At 48.7% G+C, this 19,949-nt stretch overlaps 1 protein-coding gene across 1 annotated transcript in view; it reads right to left on the reverse strand.

The window, feature by feature from the left end:
• ST8SIA2 (ST8 alpha-N-acetyl-neuraminide alpha-2,8-sialyltransferase 2) overlaps positions 1 to 19,949 on the reverse strand; it is a 72,450-nt gene that overhangs the window by 48,000 nt on the left and 4,501 nt on the right. The gene's annotated exons all lie outside the window — the stretch shown is intronic.

The raw sequence follows: 19,949 nt of genomic DNA on the forward strand, positions 1-19,949 counted from the left end.
AGGGGGACTTGTATAATGTTGTCTTTTATAATTAAAATGCCATTGGTAAAAACTCAGGGGAATAGCCATTATAAAATATAAAACATTGGGCTGGCCAAAAACTTTGTTTGTTTTAAAAACTTTTTATTATATATTGGAGTACAGCAGATGAACCATGCTGTGATAGCTGAAAGTAAGAAGCAAAGGGGCTCGGGCATACATGTATGTATTCATTCTCCCCTAAACCCCCTCTCCCATCCAGGGTGGTGGATGGGAGATAGATAACACTGAGCAGAGTTCCCTGGGCTATACAGTAGGTCCTTGCTGGCTATCCATTCTAAACACAGCAGTGTGTGCATGCCAGTGTGAACTGTTACACTGTATGGAAAAATCCAGATGAATTTTTTGGCTAACTGAGTATCAAGTTTTGGCTTCTTTTGAACAATGAGAAGTGCTGGCAGCCCTGACTCATATGAATTGGTGGAGCCGTGCCTCACTGGGAGTCCACACCACTCCCTATTGTCTTACACTGGGCTGTTTCACTTATTTATGTGACCTGCCTAAACCTTGATGGCATCTGAGTTTGGGATCGCCAGACCCACTACTCCTCAGGTAGCAAAGTCAGCTCATGTCACCTTCCCCATGATCGTTCCTGACCCAGAAGCCTCACTTATGCCAGGTACAGCAAGCCTACAGGACCCAAGGGTGTGTAGCAAGTGGCGTGTGTTCATGCTCAGTCATGTCCAACTCTGCAAGCCCCTGGTCGGTAGCCCGCCAGGCTCCTCTGTTCATGGGATTCTCCAGGCAAGACTACTGGAGTGGGTTGCCGTGCCCTCCTCCAGGGGATCTTCTCGACTCAGGGATCGAACCTGCATCTCTTGCATTTCCTGCACTGGCAGGCAGGTTCTTTACCACCGAGCCACCAGGGAAGCCCAACAGGAAGTGGCCAGGGATTAGTCACTAGTTCTCTTTCAATGACAACTGACAAGATGCTGACTGATAAAATCAATCACAGCAGAAGAGGACCACCCAGGGGCGCTGTCCTCCCCACCCTACATGCAATATTCTGAAGACAAAAGTTCTGGAGGTAAAAATTCGGGAGCTCCTTTCTCTCTGTGAAGTGGCACGAGGCTGCCTTCTGGGACTTGCTGATTGAGTCACCGACCGATAGACTAGTGAGGAAGCGGGCCTGGGGTCTGGAAGGATCCTCAGCCCTAAAGTCTCAGGGCTCAGCTGTGATCTCCACCCACATCCCCACCCGGTGTTCCACAAGACTCCAAGGCTCTGGACAGGAACTGGGGACGGAATCTGTCCTTCAGGTCCTCTCTGTGAGCTCCTTTCGGATTGCTTTGGAGCAAAGCCCAGACAGCAAAGCCCAGGGCCAGAGTTGAGGATGGAGAAAATAAACTCCAGCCCTGGTGCTTAAGGGCAGGGAAACTGACTTAACCCCCAAAAAACCCATTGCATATGGTAGCAGGTAGGGGGTGGGTACAGGTGGGCGTAGGGAAGATGGTGGCACCCAAGGCTGTGCCTAGGTTGATGCTGAATCAGGTGTCTGAATGGGGGCTTGAGAAGGACTCTGCTTGGGTGGACAGTAGAGGAGTGACCATCACGGAGTTAACACTGCCTGGGCACTTACCACGGGGCAGACACAGACCAAGTTCTCACTGTGGATTTTTCTCCTTTTGTCCCTATTGCAGCCCCAAGAGGTGGGCCTTTTTATGACCCCTATTTTGCCTAGACATGTTATGCATCCTATCCAAGAGTTGCAGGATTTGACGCTAACTCTGTCTGATGGATCATCACCAAATTAGGAACTATTGCAAAAGGTGGGAGTGGGGGTAGAGGTGAAAGCCTGAGCTCAGTCACAGCTGGGGCTCACTGTAACAGGAGCAAACCCTGAAGAGAAGCCAGAGAGCAGGGCCAGGCGGTCCTTCTACCTGGGACACCATACCTGACTCCAGAAATGCTCACAACATCACCTGCCTGCAACATCCCCTGCCACCTCCCACCACCTGCCGCAGCTACGAGAAAGTGGTGTGAAGCCACACAGGGAGTGTGCAAGGGACCTGGGGTCACCCCATCCGACTTGATGCCTACCCCCTCAATCCAGGAGACTTTGGCCCTAATACTTGGAATGTTTCCAGCAGCTTCAGACAGGATGTTCAGGCTGTGCAGAAGGCTGGGTAACTGGTTTCTGTTCTAAACAAGCACAAGGGAGAGGAACAAAGGTGGGTTAACAGGGTACCGCCTCCTTTGCTTTTCTTTTTGCCCTGAGCATTGGTCCTGACGTCCAGGGTGGGCTGGGGCCCAAGACAGCATCACAGATACAGGCTCCCTACCTCCAGGGTCTGGGCTGGTAGCTTTGGGTGGTGCCCAGGGGACAGTGGCCCACGTTCTCACTGAGGGCTCCATATCTGGGGGCTCCCTCAGCGCCTCATCCTCTTTCCATTTCTCCTGCCATCACATTCCTGTAGGAAATGCTGGGGGAGAAGGCCAGGGTGAAGTGGGGGACACCCTGGCCCCTCCCTGGGGCTTAGAATAATCAAGATGCAAAGAGAAGGGACTTCCCTGGTGGTCCAGGGGTTGAGAGTCTGTCTGCCAAAGCAGGAGACTCGAATTTGATCCCTGGTCCTGGAGGATTCCCCATGCCACGTGCAGGGCCCCTGGGCCTGTGTGCCCAACCACTGAGTCTGCACTCTAGAGCCTGTGCTCCGCAATAAGAGAGGCCGCTGCACTGAGAGGCCTCCGCACCGCAACTGGAGAAAGCGCACGCGCAGTGGCGACGACCCAGTGAGGCCGGAAGTAAATAAAAAAGATGCAAAGAAAATTCTTTACTTGCAGACTTCCCAGTGGACTGTCCGCAGTGGAGTGACAAGTGGATGGGAAATGTAATCCTTTTTTCCTACCTAGTAAAACACCCGCACGTGAACACTTTGCATGGGCACATTCAAAGCGTGATGCTGCCGGCGAGAACGGGCCTACCTAGCACCTGGCCTCAGGGACCAGAGAACGAGATCTAGCCTCTGGTTCTCTTGATGGAAATGCCTCTTTGACCCAAAACTGTTAGAAAATGAGGCTGCCAGAAAGAACACAGGTTTTGATAAGATCTCTAACTCTCCCTTCAGTATCGGACTTTTTAAAATGGAGCTTCCTTACCCCTTAAAATGAGTAAACCGTTTAGGGTAAAAGAGATGAGTATGTGTAAACAACTTGGCAGATCCTGCTTTTATTTAATTTTCATTGTTGTTCCCGGTAAACCTTTTTGAGAAGAGGCCTTCTCTTCTTTTTTTCCAATAAGTCTGTGTTCATGGAGCCCCTACTTTGTAATGGGCCCCAGGCTGGGCTCTGGGCTCATGGTAGGGGATGGAGACAGTCTCCACTCTGAAGGTGCTTAAAATTGAAATTTGGAGACAAGAAGCACACATTCACATACGCATACACAGGAAACACCCCAACAAAGGAACATAATCACAGCCACTCAGCCATACGTGGGGTGACGCTAAGAAGGAGCCAGGAGAAGCAGTGATTCGAAACTGAGAGTGTATGTGGGAGTGGGCAGGGAAGAGCTCATTGGGGGGTGGCATTTTGTCAGAACCCTAAAATACAAGGGAGGCAGCCTCAGAAGGGCTATGGGAAGAGCATCAGGCAGAAGGGTGTGCACAAGCCAGTGTCCCAAAGCAAGAGGAGCCTGATGTGTTAATGCATCCCAGTTTTCCCTACTGAAAATTTATGTTGTTTCTGGGACCTCCTCACCCCCTAAGATGGCCTGTGAATCTTCATCCTCACCTGTTTATTGGTCCCATTTTTGCCTCAAGGTTGTGGCATTTTCCTACAACCTCCCACTTGCCTTCTCTTCCCTCGTTGTTTCTTTACCTTATGTTTACAAATACGCTTTTTTATTTGTAAAACATTCTCCTTCTGACTCTTCTCTGCCCCTGACCTGCTGCTTCTCTTTGCTTCTCAACCCTCTGGCAAGGCCGGACTGTAATCACGGCCCGCTTTGATCAGGGAGCTCTCTGAAATTTCGCATCACTTCACCACACCGAGGAAAGGAATCACTCACACGGCACCAGTTCAGTTCAGTCGCTCAGTTGCTTCCGACTCTGCGACTCGATGGACTGCAGCACGCCAGGCCTCCCTGGCCATCACCAACTCCTGGAGCTTGCTCAAACTCATGTCCATCGGGTCGGTGATGCCATCCCCCCATCTTATCCTCTGTTGTCCCCTTCTCCTCCTGGTGCCAGGAGCCCGCTGATGCCCCAGCCGGTGGCCCTGGAGCACCCTCGCCCCAGGCACACTCCTGCAGGGGGTGTTCGTGCCCACCCTGCACCACCTGGGTGACTGCTTTGGTCTCTTGGTTCTCGCACTTCTTGGTCCTTCACCATGGCCTTTCTCCTTTTGTTCCTGCTTCCAACTCTTGTAGCTTAATCCTGGGATCTCATCAACATTAAAGATGGCTACACTCATGGCTTCAATTGTCTCCCTCCAGCTGGCTTGCAATCTCCATCTCAGCTCTGATCTCTCCACTACATATTATTCCTTACATATTGATCACAGTTATCTACCATCTAGCAGACCTTAGAGAAGTCCATCCCCATCTTGGGTTGTTATTGTCATGCCTGGAAAATACTGGGAAATGGGCTGGTTGGCTTCTTTTGTCCCTAAGCTCCAATAATTAGTGACTCAATGATTTTTAAATGTCTTCATTCCCACATAGATGAACTCTGTCCTCTTAAAATCATCATGTTTAAAGTTAAACTCCTCATTAAGGCACAGCTACCCCTCTGGATTCTGACACACACAGTGGGCTCAGCCATCCTGGATGATCCCAGAGTGTTGTCATTTCGTCTCTGTAACCAAGACTCCCTAATTCTCTCTTCCTTTCCATTCGCAGCCCACTGCCCCCCAGCCCTCCCTCCATGCTGCTCCTAGAGATGACCCAGGTGGTCCCCTGCAGATTCTGCCCCTTTCAGCAACACACAATCTGCACATTCAAAACATTTCAAGGGTCCCAATTGTTCATAGCAGCTCCTCTTCAGCTTTGTGGTTTCCCTGGAGAATCCTTTAAAATGTATGGATCCTCCATCCACAAAAATGCCTAAAACTTCAAGAGGTCCATGGGCTTCCCTGGTGGCTCAGATGGTAAAGAATCTGCCTGCAATGCAAGAGACCCAGGTTCGATTCCTGGGTCGGGAAGATCCCCTGGAGAAGGGAATGGCAACCCACTCCAGTATTCTTACTTGGGAAATCCCATGGACAGGGGAGCCTGGCGGGCCACGGTCCATGGGATCACAAAGAGTTGGACTTGACTGAGCGACTATGGATCTCCCGAAATGTATCACAGGCTCTTTAGAGATCTTTCAACCCCAACTTAGACCAAAGCAGCCCCTCAAAGAATCTCATTTTTTGAGTTCTGGAGCCCCTGACAACTTGACTCTGCACCCTCTGTTCTATCCTGTTTTCCTCTAGCCTCAGATCCTCCTGAAGCCCCCACTCCAGCCAAGCCCCAAAGGTAGCAGCAGTTCCTTGATGGGCACGTGAACCTTCTTTGGCTCAGGCCATTCTCCCCATCTGAATCATCAACTTCTTTCTTCTTGCAGCTAAGTCTTGGACCATTCCTTCAAGTCCCACACCAATCCCACCTTCTCCAGAAAATGTCTCTCTTGCTCCCTGCCCTGTGTGGGCTTCCTCTCTGGAGCTCCTGTAGGTCTGAGTCATCAGCCGTCAGCACCATATGGTCAATTTTTGTTTCTATGACATGGCAAGGCTCACCCCTGAGGCCAAAGACTGTCACTAGGCCGAAATGCTTGCTGGCGATAATCAATCTTCCTGATTATGACTGAAGGAAGAAGGCTTCCAAAATGCTCCAGCTGGGCTCTGAGTGAAGCCAGCTTTTCTATATTTTATTACACACACCCACATATTTTCTAAAACATAGTATAAAAGTGAAAGTTAGTTGCTCAGTTATGTCTGACTCTTGGTGACCCCATGGACTATAGCCCGCCAGGCTCCTCTGTCCATGGGATTCTCCAGGCAAGAAAAAGACACATGTATCCCAATATTCATTGCAGCACTATTTACAATAGCTAGAACATGGAAGCAACCTAGATGTCCACTTACATATGAATGGCTAAAGAAGCTGTGGTACATATATACAATGGAATATTATTCAGCCATAAAAGGAACACATTTGAGTCAGTTCTAATGAGGTGGATGAACCTAGAGCCTATTATACAGAGTGAAGTAAGTCAGAAAGAGAAAGGTAAGTCAGAAAGAGAAAGATAAGTATCATATACTAACGCATATATATGGAATCTAGAAAGATGGTACTGATGAATTTATTCACAGGGCAGCAATGGAGAAACTAGAGAACAGACTTATGGACACGGGAAGAGCGGAGGAGAGGGTGAGATGTATGGAGCGAGTAACATGGAAATTTACATGACCATATGTAAAATAGATAGCCAATGGGGATTTGCTGTATGACTCAGGGAATTCAAACAGGGGCTCTGTAACAGTCTATCACAGTGGGATGGGGAGGGAAATGGGAGGGAGGTTAAGGAAGGAGGAGACATGGGCATACCTATGGCTGATTCTTGTCAATCTGTGATAGAAAAACAAGAAAATTCTGCAAAGCAACTAACCTTCAATTTAAATAATAAATGAATTAATTAAAAAGAAAAAAGAATACCGGAGTGGGTAACTATTTCTTTCTCCAGGGGATCTTCCTGACCCAGGGATCAAACACAGGTCTCCTGCATTGTAGGCAGATTCTTTACCATCAGGGAAGCGTGGTATACTGAGCATGCTTTATCTGGAACACCAAGCCTGCTGTAACAGATGATGCTCCAAGTGGTACTGAGATGTGGGCAATAAGGATGCTGTGAGTTCATCTTGCCTGCTCATCAAGAGGCTTCACTGAGATGTGAGAACACCCACTGAGATGCTGGGCATGTGGAAGACCCTCCGTGTGTACATCTGCCTTCCTCCTCCTTCAGAGTGACTTTTTTCCTTTTAAATGTAGAGCAGGTGGTAGGTGAAAATAGCTCAGCACCTATTTATTATCCTGCTCTAGCATTTCAGGGCAAGGAATTTAGAGGCATAGCAAAAGGATTAGATGTTTCCAGTGAGTCTGAACTCACTCAACAGGGAAGGTACCCAGTGGTGATGCTGGGGAGCTGAAGATCATTGGTTTCTGGAACCTCATTTACAGATGGGGAAATTGAGGTCCTTGGAGCTCAGGGCCTGCCCTTGAGGTGGCAGCTCTCCCAACTCTTAACTCACCTGTGATGATGACATGTTTCTCATCATCACACAAGAATTCTCTCCTCCATCAGATCACAAACTCCTCGAGCACTTTTTCTGTGCTGAATTCATCTTTGCTTTCTCTACGATCCAACAAATGTTGGTAATCAACCCTGAATATTCCTTGGAAGGACTGATGCCAAAGCTCCAATACTTTGGCCACTGGATGCAAAGAGCCGACTCATTGGAAAAGACCCTGATGCCAGGAACCATTGAAGGCAAAAGGAGAAGGGGATGACAGAGGATGAGATGGCATCACTGACTCAATGGCCATGAATTTGAGCAAACTCTGGTAGATGATGAAGGACAGGGGAGCCTGGCATGCTGCAGTCCATGGGGTCGTGAAGAGTTGAACATGACTTAGTGACTAAACAACAACATCTTTGCATGTCACCAGCATCTTGCACAGGGTTTGTGAGCCCTGCATGTGACAAATCAGATGTTTTGTGATGACTACACAAGGCTCATGGTGACAGGTACCAGTGAGCCTTCCTGAGGTTTTCTCCAGGGTCTTTGGATGCCGTGTAAGGCTGCTGTTTCTGCACCAAATCGGGAACAGACTGACTCTTCCAGCAGACGTTGCCCACGGCACAGAGTGTGCTGGTTACACTGAAACGCTGTATTTGAGATTTAGTCCTTGAGCATTTACCAGGTGACATGCCCTGGGTATATAGAGATGAACAAGATGGAATGGATCTTTCCCTCATGAAGAATCATCTTGTGCAAGAGGAAGAAAAAGAAGAACAAAAGCAAATATATCATCATCTGATCCTGGCAGAACAACACTCTCCAGTGGCTAATCTCTGCCTATTTTCAAGACAGAAAATAAAAACAACACCGCACAATGGAACTCTGATGAAGACCCCAAATCCAAAAAGTTTAACACATTTTACTTTATTTTATCTCAATTGATCTCAACTCTCAAATGCTCCAGCTTCAGAAGGTTTAAGATTAGGTACCATTAAGCTGGCTAGACCAGCATTGATTGAAAAACCCTCCTGGATACTACAGGATGGAGGAGGTTGCAGACCCTTATTAATCTCCTTGTTATCAGCATGATCTCAGCCTGCCAGGAGCCAGCTTACTAGATTCCCAATTCTGGCCACATCCACATCCCCCTGGCTTCTGCGTACCAGGCCATGGAGCTTGTATAGCACCATGAATTACCCTGCTAAGAAAACTTTACCAGTGAGCAGGTCTTTGTCCATGGAATCGAGGAAAAAGGAAAAGTAGGTTTCCTCTATAAACCAGACGGACCTCAATGGGTCTCAAATCAGACAGTTACACAGGAGCCCATATAACCCACTATATTTTCTCTTCTTTGACCATGGAAAGGAATAAATAAATGATTGTGGAATGCGGGTGGCAGGGGCTGTTCTGAGCATTTCTCTGGAACTGACTCCCCCTTCCCGCTCTCCCTCCTTACTTTCTTTGTTCTCCAAACCAGCACTTACTCTCTGCCAGGCACTGTGCAAGAGGCTGAAAGTACTGAACCAACGCAGCACAGATCTGAAATGGTCCTAGCCCTCCTAAAGCTACAGTCTAGCAGGCAGGAAAGGCACCATGCAAGAAACGTGAATTGTGAAAAACGGCTTCCCAGGTGGGGCTAGCTGTAAAGAACCCACTTGCCAATACAGGAGACATAAGGGACGTGGGTTCTACCCCTGGGTCAGGAAGATCCCCTGGAGGAGGAAATCGCAACCCACTCCAGTATTCTTGCCTGGGAAATCCCATGGACAGAAGAGCCTGGCGGGCTACAGTCCATGGGGTCTACAAAGAGTTGGACACGACTCAAGCAACCAAGCAGCAACAGCAAAGGATGCTGGGAGCCTGGGGGGCCGGGACGGGGTGGAGGGGGTCTCACCTAGTAGTGCTGCTGGGGGCTGGGCAGGAGCTCAACCGTCCTTGCCTTTTGAGTCATCCACAATACTGTTTCACTGGAGGATTCTTTTTTTTGTGCACTGGGCAATTTCCCAGATACAGTGAGACACTGTATCTGGAACTAGGTACTTTTTTGGAAGATTCACTCACCCTCTGTAGAAGTTCTACAAGGACTTGTCACGGCTCTGCTGCCAAGGGGGCAGATAATGGTCCCAAAGAGAAGTCAAGCAAGCACAACATCACGGCATCAACTTCAGTCATTTTTGGGTCTACCTCCATGTGTTCTGCTGATCCCACTTTACTGACAGTATTTTCTTTAAACTGCCTCACTTAAAAACATAAATGAGTTTATCATCAAAGGGATCCTTAATATCACTGCCATAAATAGAATACCAATATCCCTTGCCCTAAATAGAAGTTAACGGCAAAAATAAATAAAATTAAATTCCTGGCTTCCAGCCTGTCTTGAGGCTGTCTTTATCTGAAGTAGCAGATTGGTTTTAAAAGGCTCCCCTCTACTGGCCTTCGATCACCCCTAGAGGCCTCCCTCATCAATTCCTCTGCTTTTTATAACTGAGAATGGAGTTTGGAATTGGATTGCTGGCTGGGCAGGCCACCAAAACCACTCAGGAACCCCAAGAACTCTAGGGAACTGTTACTGCGTGTGCCAACTGTGAAGTGGGGCCGTCAGCTGTGTGAATGATCACATCCAGGCCAAATGCACGAAGGGGTTTAATGACACAGGCCAGGTGGCTGAGCAGTTTTCTCTGGAAATTTCTATCACTTGCCCCAGCCGTGGATCAAGGTTATTCTGGTACAGACATTGCAGCCTCCTTAAGCTCACTTAAAACGTCAATTCAACACTTGTTTAAGATTTCTTCTTGCCTTACTTCAGGGCCAGGGCCTCACTTTGGGAGGGGAAAGAAAGAGAAGCAGGTTAATCCACAGGGCTAAACCCTGACACTCTGGAAATGACCAGCTAGACCCTGATGAAATTCAGTTCTTTTTTTGTGTTGATTAAGCAGTTACTTTACACGAGTCTGTTTACTCATCCATAAAATGGTTTCTTTCCAGGGTTTTAATGTGTGTATGTTTTTTTAGGTCTTGCCATGTGGCAGGTGGGGTCTGAGTTTCTCAACCAGGGATCGAACCTGTGCCCCCCTGCATGGAAAGCTGAGTCTTAACCACTGACCCACCAGGGAAGTCTTGTCCAGGGTTTTATAATACATGTGTGAAATAGCATATGCAAACTCCTGGTGTGCACACAGGCATCTGGCTGTAATAATAACCATTATTGATTTTTCTGACATCCATCTAAGGGTGAAGGCCAACTCTGATGGGCAACAGGGATCCTCAGACAACCTTCCCCTGGTCTGAAGGGTCAAGGTCTTTGCCTTGGGCTGGGGCTCTGCTGAAAGGCCAGGAGACCAATTATTCCCACCAATGCAGGGAGCGTGTATACAATTTGCCTGGGGTCTTGTTCCGATGCAGATTCAATTTCATCAGGTGTGGGTTCCAGGGTGAGGCCTGAGGTTTTGCTTGTCTACCCAAACCCCAGATGAGGCCCCTGTTGCTGGGCCAAGGATAACACTTTGACAAGGCTCTAGCTCAATGGTTCTCCCAGTAGGGGTTCTCGGAGGGAGGGGCCAAAGGTATCAGCATCTCTTGCAACTTGTTAGTGAGGCCAGTTCTCAGGCTCCACCTGCTGAATCAGAAGCTGGGGGGTGGGGCCAGCACTGTTTGTAACAACCTCCAGCTCTGGCACTTCCTGCCCTTGGAAAGCGCAGCACTAGCTCAGGTCTGTGGTTGTATGGGCGTTGTCTGGCCTGAGCCTGAAAGGGGATAGACAGCTGCCTCTCAGCAAGTCCCAGCCCAGCAGGATGATCTCTGGGGATGAGCATTCTGGGTCTCTGTTCAGACTCACCCTTGAGACACAGACACTGACAAAAGCTACTCACACACAGGTGGTAAGGAAAAGGGCCTCTGGGAATCTGGTCTGGGACGGGGGGGGCAATCTGGGTTGTCTGCCTAGATCGTGGGCCTCCCCTTCCTTCCCCCTGCTCCCCTTCCCCACCACTCCGTGACTTCCATGCAGTTTAGACTTTTACCAGGCCATATGGGTCCCTCCACTGAAGTTAGACAGGAAGGCAGGCCAATGAGTATTTACAGTGTCCACAAAAAGTGTGTGTTTGCACATACACTTACGTGTACATACACAGTCCTAAATCCCAGGCGTTGGGAATTTGCCCTCCCCCTCTGGCAAGCGTATCCAAATATACTCATAACAAAGTAATGGTTCACATTGATGTTTCTCTAATTCTAGTACCAGTTCTTTCCTCTTTTTCTCCCTCTGCTCCTTCCCCATATGCTTTTTGGTACTACATTATTTTATGAATTAAATAGCCATGGAATTAAAGACGCTTGCTCCTTGGAAGAAAAGATATGACAAACCTAGACAGCATATTAAAAAGCAGAGACATCACTTTGCTGACAAAGGTCCATCTGGTCTATGGTTTTTCCAGTAGTCTTGTATGGATGTGAGAATTGCACCATAAAGAAAGCTGAGCGCCAAAGAATTGATGCTTTCAAACTGTGGTGCTGGAGAAGACTCTTGAGAGTCCGTTGGACTGCAAGGAGATCAAGTCAATCCTAAAGGAAATCAGTCCTGAATATTCATTGGAAGGACTGATGCTGAAGCTGGAGCTCCAATACTGTGGCCCCCTGATGCGAAGAGCTGACTCATTGGAAAAGACCCTGATGCTGGGAAAGATTGAAAGAGGGATGAGAAGGGGATGATAGAGGATGAGATGGTTGGATGGCATCACTGACTTGTTGGACATGAGTCTGAGCAAACTCAGAGAGACAGTGAAGGACAGGGAAGTTTGGCGTGCTGCAGTTCATGAAGTCACAACGAGGTGGACATGACTTGGCGACTGAATAACAGCAGCATTCCTTTCTTGCGTATATACCACATTCTGCTTATCCAGTCATCCACTGATGACACTTTTTGGTTACTGAAAATGATAGTGCTATAAACACAAGTGTACAAATACCTGTTCAGATCCTTGCTTTTGATTCTTTGCAGTATGTACCCAGCCGTGGAATTGCTGGGTCAGATGGTACTTCTATTTTTAATTTTATGAGGAACCACCCTACTGTTTTCCACAGCAGCTGCACCATTTTACATTCCCATCAGTTATATTTTACTGATGCCTCAGAACACTATGAATAGGATACTATTAACTCCTTTAGAAAGTTTAGGAAACTGAGGCTCAGAAAAGTGAAGCCACCTGCCTTGAGGTCACACAGGTAATAAGTATGTCATCAGTGATCAGTGCCTTAGTCTTCCCGTAGCAGCTCCCAGGGGCTCCAAAGGTGCGGTCCAGTGTCTCAAAGCATGAACATTGAGTCTGGCTCGTAAGGAAGACTTGCCAGTTCTTGTGTGGGTGCCAGTCACTCAGTCGACTCTTTACAACCCCCTGGACTGTAGCCCACCAGGCTCCTCTGTTCATGGGATCTCCAGGCAAGAACATTGGAATGGGTAGCCATTCCCTTCTCCAGGGGATCTTCCTGACTTGGGCCTCCTGCATTGCAGGCAGATTCTTTACCATCTGAGCCACCAGGGAAGCCCCAGTTCTTACAGACAGGAGAAAAGGAAGGCCCTAGGCTGGCAGCTGGGAGAGATTTACAATGAAGATCTGAGGGAGTCATATTCTAACGATGCTGGAGAGCAGAGCTTTGGCCTGGGTGCCCGTAGGCTGGGGATGGGGCTGTGACACCTTGGGCTGGCTCCATCCCCAAGGCTGGCTGTTCTTTAAGGAGCTACTTGTCAGAGGGCTGCTGCCCTGCTGCTCCGGTGGAAGAGGCTCCCAGCTCCGGCCAGGACCCTCACACCACTGTGGGTTCCTCTCCCGCCCTTCTCTTTACCTCTCCTTCGAACAAAGCCTATGGACTGGGGTGTAGTTTGTACATAAGGCAGAGTCCACTTAAAATTCAGCTCCCAAACCTCAGGAGCCTCAGAGTGCAGTGGGAGAGGGTTTGCTGCTTATAGGAGAAGAGCAAATGCAGGTCACCTGCCCGATCAGTTTACCAGCTCATTTTCTCTGGGTGTCTTAGCCTCCCCGCTCCATTATTTAAGCCACTCTGGCATTTACTAAGCAAGAAGATGTGAATTAATCCTGCGGATCACTCCTCCGAGCGCGGCCGATATTCTTGTGCTTGAAACTGGAGATGGGAAACCTAACGGCAAGCACCCACGCATCACTGGACTGTACAAGGGTGTGTGCCTCTTCTCAACAGGAGCTGAAATGCTGCACCCAAGTATGGGGTTGCCATGGTGTTCAGGAGGCTCATCTGACCATCCGTGAGCCCTTGCTGAAGTCCCAGTGTTTCCAGTTTCCCTTTGCAAACTGTCTTTGTGGTACAGGAAATGGCCCAGGGCAGGAGGCAGGAGGCAGGAGGCAGGGGGAACAGGCGCAGGCAGCCCAGTGATTCCAGGACACAGAAGTCACTACGAAGGGCATGGTGATGCAGTTGGGCAAAGCTGGTTGGCATCTCATTTCCTTGTTACTGGCTGTGTGACCTAAGCAAGACTTGGTCCCTCTCTGGGCCTCCAGTCCCTCATCTGTAGATGAACCGACTTGGCAGCTCCGAGTACAATATAAGCCCCTAGGAAAGAGACTCCCTGGGCCCCTACAACCTCCCTGCAGAAGTCTCCTCCCCACCTGCTTCCTTCCTTCCTTGCCAGGATCCAGGAAGCTGACTACCCTAGCCCTTCTGTCTTTCCCCAGAAAAAAATTCTTCCAGGCTTTAATCATTTGTGTTGTTTTTTCTCTTCCATCAGTGTGTGTGTGTGTGTGTGTGTCTCCTATAGTGAGCTGATCAAAGAAACATGCTGCAGAGCCACTCTGATGAGACCTGGTGGGGGCAAGGAGGGGGCTGGGGGAGAGGGAAGGAGGGAAGGTGGCATGGGGAGCACCATCCAAAACAAGATGCCGTGGAGCCGGCCACCCTGAATCGCCTCCATCTCCCGGGCTGCCATATTCCATTACAGCCCCGCCTCTAGCATCCTGTCTCCAGAGCTCTCCTCGAGCGTGGCTGTTCCCTGGGTTTCTCTCTTTCCTGCGGACCTCTCTCTTTCCCAGCTTTATCCTTTGGGGGAATGAGCATGTATATTTCCCTCACTGGATGTCATTTCATACATCAGTTATAGATTGTTCTCCTGATTTACTGGAACCTGGGTTCACACCCCAGCTCTGCCACTGACTGGCTGTGTGACTCTGGTCAAGTTGCTTAACTGTTCTGCCTCAGGTTGATCATCATCATAACAGAGGTAATAACAACATGGACCTCATAGGACTGCTGGGAATATTACAGGTGCGAACAGAGCTAAGGTGCTTAGGCTGTCATATGCATGCGACAGATACACCAATAAATAAATAAATAAGACCATTGTTATTCTTTGCTGCCGTCAGCCTCCACTGAGAAAAGAAGTGTGAGGAGTGAGCCCCTGTTTCTAGAAGCAATGCCTCTGTTTACTCTTCAAGGTAAACTCAGATCCCAAACTATAGATTTCACCCATCAATAACATTTCCAAAAACATTGGGGCTGAGGGACTTCCAGGATGGTCCCGTGGTTAAGATACCATGTTTCCAGCACAGGTGTCTTGTGTTTGATCCCTGGGTGGGGAACTAAGATCCCCCACTGCACTGGTCCAAAAACACAGGCTGGGGCTAAGTTTAGGAAAAATGTAACACTACTATCTACCATCACCCTCTTTCAGGAAAGAAAGGACATTAACACCCAAAAGAAGAACATCATCTCAGAAGATAGCTGAGTTCTCAGAAAATGACAGGTTGAAAACTTGAAACTAACAGAATCGTCATGGCTACATTGTATCTCTTATTTTCTCTTTCCTTTTTCCTTCTGGGTCACCGCCCATCTGCAGATCAGCATTGGGAACCGCTGACCTCAGGGTCATTTCAGCCTCCCACCATCAACTAAGAGGCAGAGGAGAAACTGCAGCCCTGAGCCTTTAAAGGGGACCAGGAACCAGAGCTGTGTGCCTCCCTGCTCCTGCAATAATGATAGCCAAATGCTGGAGAACTCTGTGACAGAGCAGAGAGCTTCTTTCTCAAAGAGCAATTTCCGAACTCAAACACACACCCACACAGGGACTCCGGGTTTCCCGGAGCAGCCAACCAGGATTCCAAGTGCTAGAAGTGTCTGGGAGGAGCCCACTCCCTGCCACCATGGAATACAGACACCTCTGGAGCAGTTCCCTTTGCCACTGCAAAGTCTGCGACAGCTGAAGCTAAGAAATGCTAGGACAAACAGGTCCCGTCAGGACACTGGGCAGTTTCCTAGCCAAGTGACGAATTGCAGGAGACTGGGGAGAATTTAAAACCAGCCCAGCTGCCGCCCAGGAGAGTGACTAATCTCAGCACTTAAGGACAAGCCCCAGACCAGCAGTCACTCAGACACAGGGGATGGTTTCCCTGCTTGCACATGGCACCCCAGTGTCTCACCCTGGGGCTTCTCCTGGAGACATGGATCTGTGCCCATCTCCTCACGGGAGACTGCCACCTGACCAGCCCCCCGCCCCCAGTGGCATTCATGTTCCTGCCCACCCCCATTCTTTGTATTTATTTACTGGCTGTGCCGAGTCTGGGGTGCTATGCAGGCTTTCCTCTAGTTGTGCCGAGTGGGGGCCACTCTCTAGTTGCGGCGCGTGGGCTTCTCATTGCAGTGGCTTCTCTTGTTGCAGAGCACAGACTTCAAAAGTTGTGGCACACGGGCTTAGTTGGCCCCGCAGAATGTGAGATCTTCCCTGAGCAGGGATCGAACCCGTATCCCCGGCACTGGCAGGCGGATACCTAACCACTGTTTCACCAGGGAAGGGCACCCCCACCCCCCCAACTCTCTTCACTGTATCTTTCCACCTGCCTCATGAAGTCATTTTTGCTTGAGGCAGCTGAAAGGTGCAAGGCTCCTGAATCCCACTGAGGGTTCTCGCAGCTGCTTAGAAGTCTTGGCCGAACCATCAGGATTCCCTGGTTTGACCAGTGTTAATCAAAACACAACTTAAAGGTGCTTCATAGAGAAAATCTTTGAGATGATGCACATCAATCAGTGGCCATGAACTTGGGCAAAGTCCAGGAGACGGTGAGGGACAGGGAAGCCTGGTGTCCTACAGTCCATGGGGTTGTGAAGAGTCGTACACAACTTGGCATCAATGCATCAATCTGACCTCTTATTTCTTTCTCCTTCAATGTTTCAAACACACAGCACATCCTTTCTGTTCAGCATCCTTTCCGGGGGCCAGCCAATGGAAGGAAACAGCTGGCCTCAAGTCTGCTCTCACTGCCAGTGTGGAGGCCATTACGGTGATAAAGATGGGCAGAGCGGGCACTTCCTTTCCAGGCAAGAGGAGGACGGTGGGGGCGCTGGCATTATAGGCAGTGGCAGAGCTAGAAAGAGCTTCTCTGGAGAAAAAAAAAAAAAAACTGGACAGGGTCTTGGAAGTGGAGCTTTACATCTTTGCTTTGTTATCTAAACTGGCAGCAGGAGCCTTACCACTGGGTCCACCTCTTTTACAAACTAGAAAGTTCCTTTCATTCCCATGGCCCACTCCCCAACATTTGAGATGACAAAACTGTGCCCTCAACTGGGCTCTGACCTCCATGTTGGATACACATATAGTGAAAAGCAAGGGGCTTTCTGAGCAAGTGGAGGGTATTTAATTGCTTTACAATTGAGTGGACCTTTGGTGGGGAGAGCTTCCCTGGTGGCTGAGATGGTAAAGAATTCGTCTGCAATGCAAAAGACCTGGTTTCAATCCCTGGGGTCGCAAAGATCCCCTGGAGTAGAATACAGCAACCCACTCCAATATTCTTGCCTGGAGAATCCCATGGATAGAGGAGCCTGGCGGGCTGCAGTCCATGGGTTGTCAAAGAGTCAGACATAACTGAGCAACTAACACACACAGACCTTTGGGAGCAGAAGGGTGAATGCTCGTATTTCCCACGTGCTTGGCCCAAGACCAGTCCATCATAAAGGAAATCAGTCCTAAATATCCATTGGAAGGACTGATACTGAAGCTGAAGCTCCAATACTTTGGCCACCTGCGAAGAACTGACTCATTGGAAAAGACCCTGATGCTGGGAAAGACTGAAGGCAGGAGGAGAAGGGGATGACAGAGGATGAGACGGTTGGATGGCGTCACCAACTGGATGGACATGAGTTTGAGCAAGCTCCAGGAGTTGGTGATGGACTGGAAAGCCTGGTGTGCTGCAGTCCATGGGGTCACAAAGAGTTGGACATGACTGAGCAACTGGACTGAACTGAGGCCCAAGTTTGTTCATTCTAAAAATACTTTATGGGTTCTATTTACTAAACCATATACTTATCACCAGGTGGCTCCGTGGTAAAGACTCTGCCTGCCAATGCAGGAGATGTGGGTTTGACCCCTGGGTCAGGACAATTCCCTGGAGGAGGGCATGGCAACCCACTCCAGTATTCTTGCTTGGAGAATTCCATGAAAAGAGGAGCCTGGTGGGCTACAGTCTGGAGTTGCAAAGAGTTGGACATGACTTAGCAACTAAATGGCAATACTTATCACCAGGGGCCAGGGAAGCGGGGAAAACATAATCATTGAGTCCATCTCCATAGGATACTGGGATGCTAAGGGTATACAGAGAAGGAGCAGCTACACCAGACGGTCCAAGGAAGGTCTGGGGTCCCGGAATGCTTTGCAGAGGAGGTGATACTAGCTCTGAGCCTTAAAGGAGGAGTCAGAGGAAGGCAGGATGGATGGGTGAGGTCAGGAAGAATAGTGTGTGCAAGAAGGTTGTTCCAGAAAGCAGTAAGTGCGCGTGCAAAGGCACAGTTGCCTGAAGTCATGGTATGTTCCACTGAACTGTGAGCCATACAGAATGGCTGGAGCCCAGGAAGACTGAAGAGAGAGGCAGGGGCCAGATTATGTATTATCTTGTATGCCACACTAAAAGCAATGGGAGCCTTTATAGAATTCCACTCTCTCTGAGAAGTATTTATAATTTGTAATCTACAACATCCCCAATTTGTAAAACCTAAGCAATTTTAAAACCTAGCAACCCTGCTTTACAAGGGGAAAGAGGCCCTGAGTGGCGAATTGGTTTCTAAGAAGGATATCTATTTACAATTTAAATTTGATGCTAGGAACAGTTGGCAACAAGGACTTGGAGCAAGTCAGTTAAAAACCAGACTTTCTTTCTGTCCTATTTTATCCTCCAATCATGTTTATACTTGAGCAAAGTACACGAGGAGTGGGGTGAAGATTGGGCTAAAAAAAAAACAAAACATTGCCTCATCTTGTACAGGTATGTGTGTTTCTTACAGAGTGCCTGGACGGCAACTGTCCAAAGTCATTTCCTTTTGTCCCCACCCGGACTCATCCACCAAAAGGTGCACCTCACTCATCCTTGGCTTACGGCAGTAGTTGCCAGCTCAGGGGTTTGACGATCAGAGCTGGTTCATTCATTACCTTCCCAGACAGCGTCTGATGTCTGACTGGGGTGCACCAGGACCCTGGCCATGATGTACTAGACGGCATCAGTTCTGACCAATCAGATGTCCGTTCTAAGAGGGCGGTGCCCTAGAGGGACCAGTTGTTAAGCATCTGTACTGTCAGCCCTAGTCCAGATGTCCAATCACATGGTGTGTAGAAGTGAGGAAGGTACATTCAGCTGACATCAGAATCAGAGTTGCAATGGAATGGGAGTTTTCCTCCTTCAGAAGCTTCAGTCCCAGGCCCCACCCGAGAGTCTGGGATGCTCAAGCTCATGGCCAGTGAACTTGTCTGCTAACCAGGGCACATTGCCACACTGAACCTGACCGGACCGGGGGCACTTTTGGGAGACGAGCCCCAAGTCCTTCTCAGTCTTCATCACTCACCTGTCCTCATTCTAAACTGCTGGCGCGGGGGTGGTTACTACTAAGTCAGACCACATCCTTAGGGAAACTGGACCTTTGGAAGAACTCAGTGGAATGAGTTAGGAAGGCCAGTTCTGAGACCTATTCTGTAATGCCACTACAGGAGGCAAAGAATTCAGAGAAAGGGCAGTCTAGGATGTCAATCAAGACAGAGACTTTGGCTTCTCATAGAATTAGGGTCACTAGCTTTATCATGAACAAGTTATACAGTCTTTCAGAGCTTCGGTGTCTTCACTGATGACCTAAAGGTAGCCACAGTACCTAGCTAGTTCCAAGAAGTGTGGTGAGGACTGAGTGAACTAACATTTTATTTATTTTAAAAGTCATTTACTGATTTCATTTTTTAAATTTATTTTTTGATCTTCCTATGCCAAAAATAATCCTGGGGGCATGTGAGATCTTAGTTCCCCAACCAGGGATCAAACCTTCACCCCCTACAGTGGAAGCACGGAGTCTTAACCACTGGATTGACAGGGAAGTCCCTGAACCAGTGCTTTAAAGCAGTAAGTATGGTGCCTGGCACTATTTGTGCTCAACAAATAGTAGCTCTTGGGGCCACTTAGTAGGGGACCATTGGGTTTCCACAAGGATGACGTGTTAACATCTACAAAACCCTTGGAATAGCTCTTGCTTCAAGCACTCAATAAATCAATAAACGTTAATGACCATCATCGTCTTCATCTTTGCCACTGCCATGCTTTCTATTATTATTATTACTGTTATTACTAGCTACATCCTCTTTGGGGCTTCCCAGTGGTAAAGAACCCAGCTGCCAATGCAGGAGACATTAAGAGATGTGGGTCAATCCC

The sequence above is a fragment of the Bos javanicus genome, chromosome 21, assembly GCF_032452875.1.
Source record: "Bos javanicus breed banteng chromosome 21, ARS-OSU_banteng_1.0, whole genome shotgun sequence".
In the NCBI taxonomy this organism is placed as follows: Eukaryota; Metazoa; Chordata; class Mammalia; order Artiodactyla; family Bovidae; genus Bos; species Bos javanicus.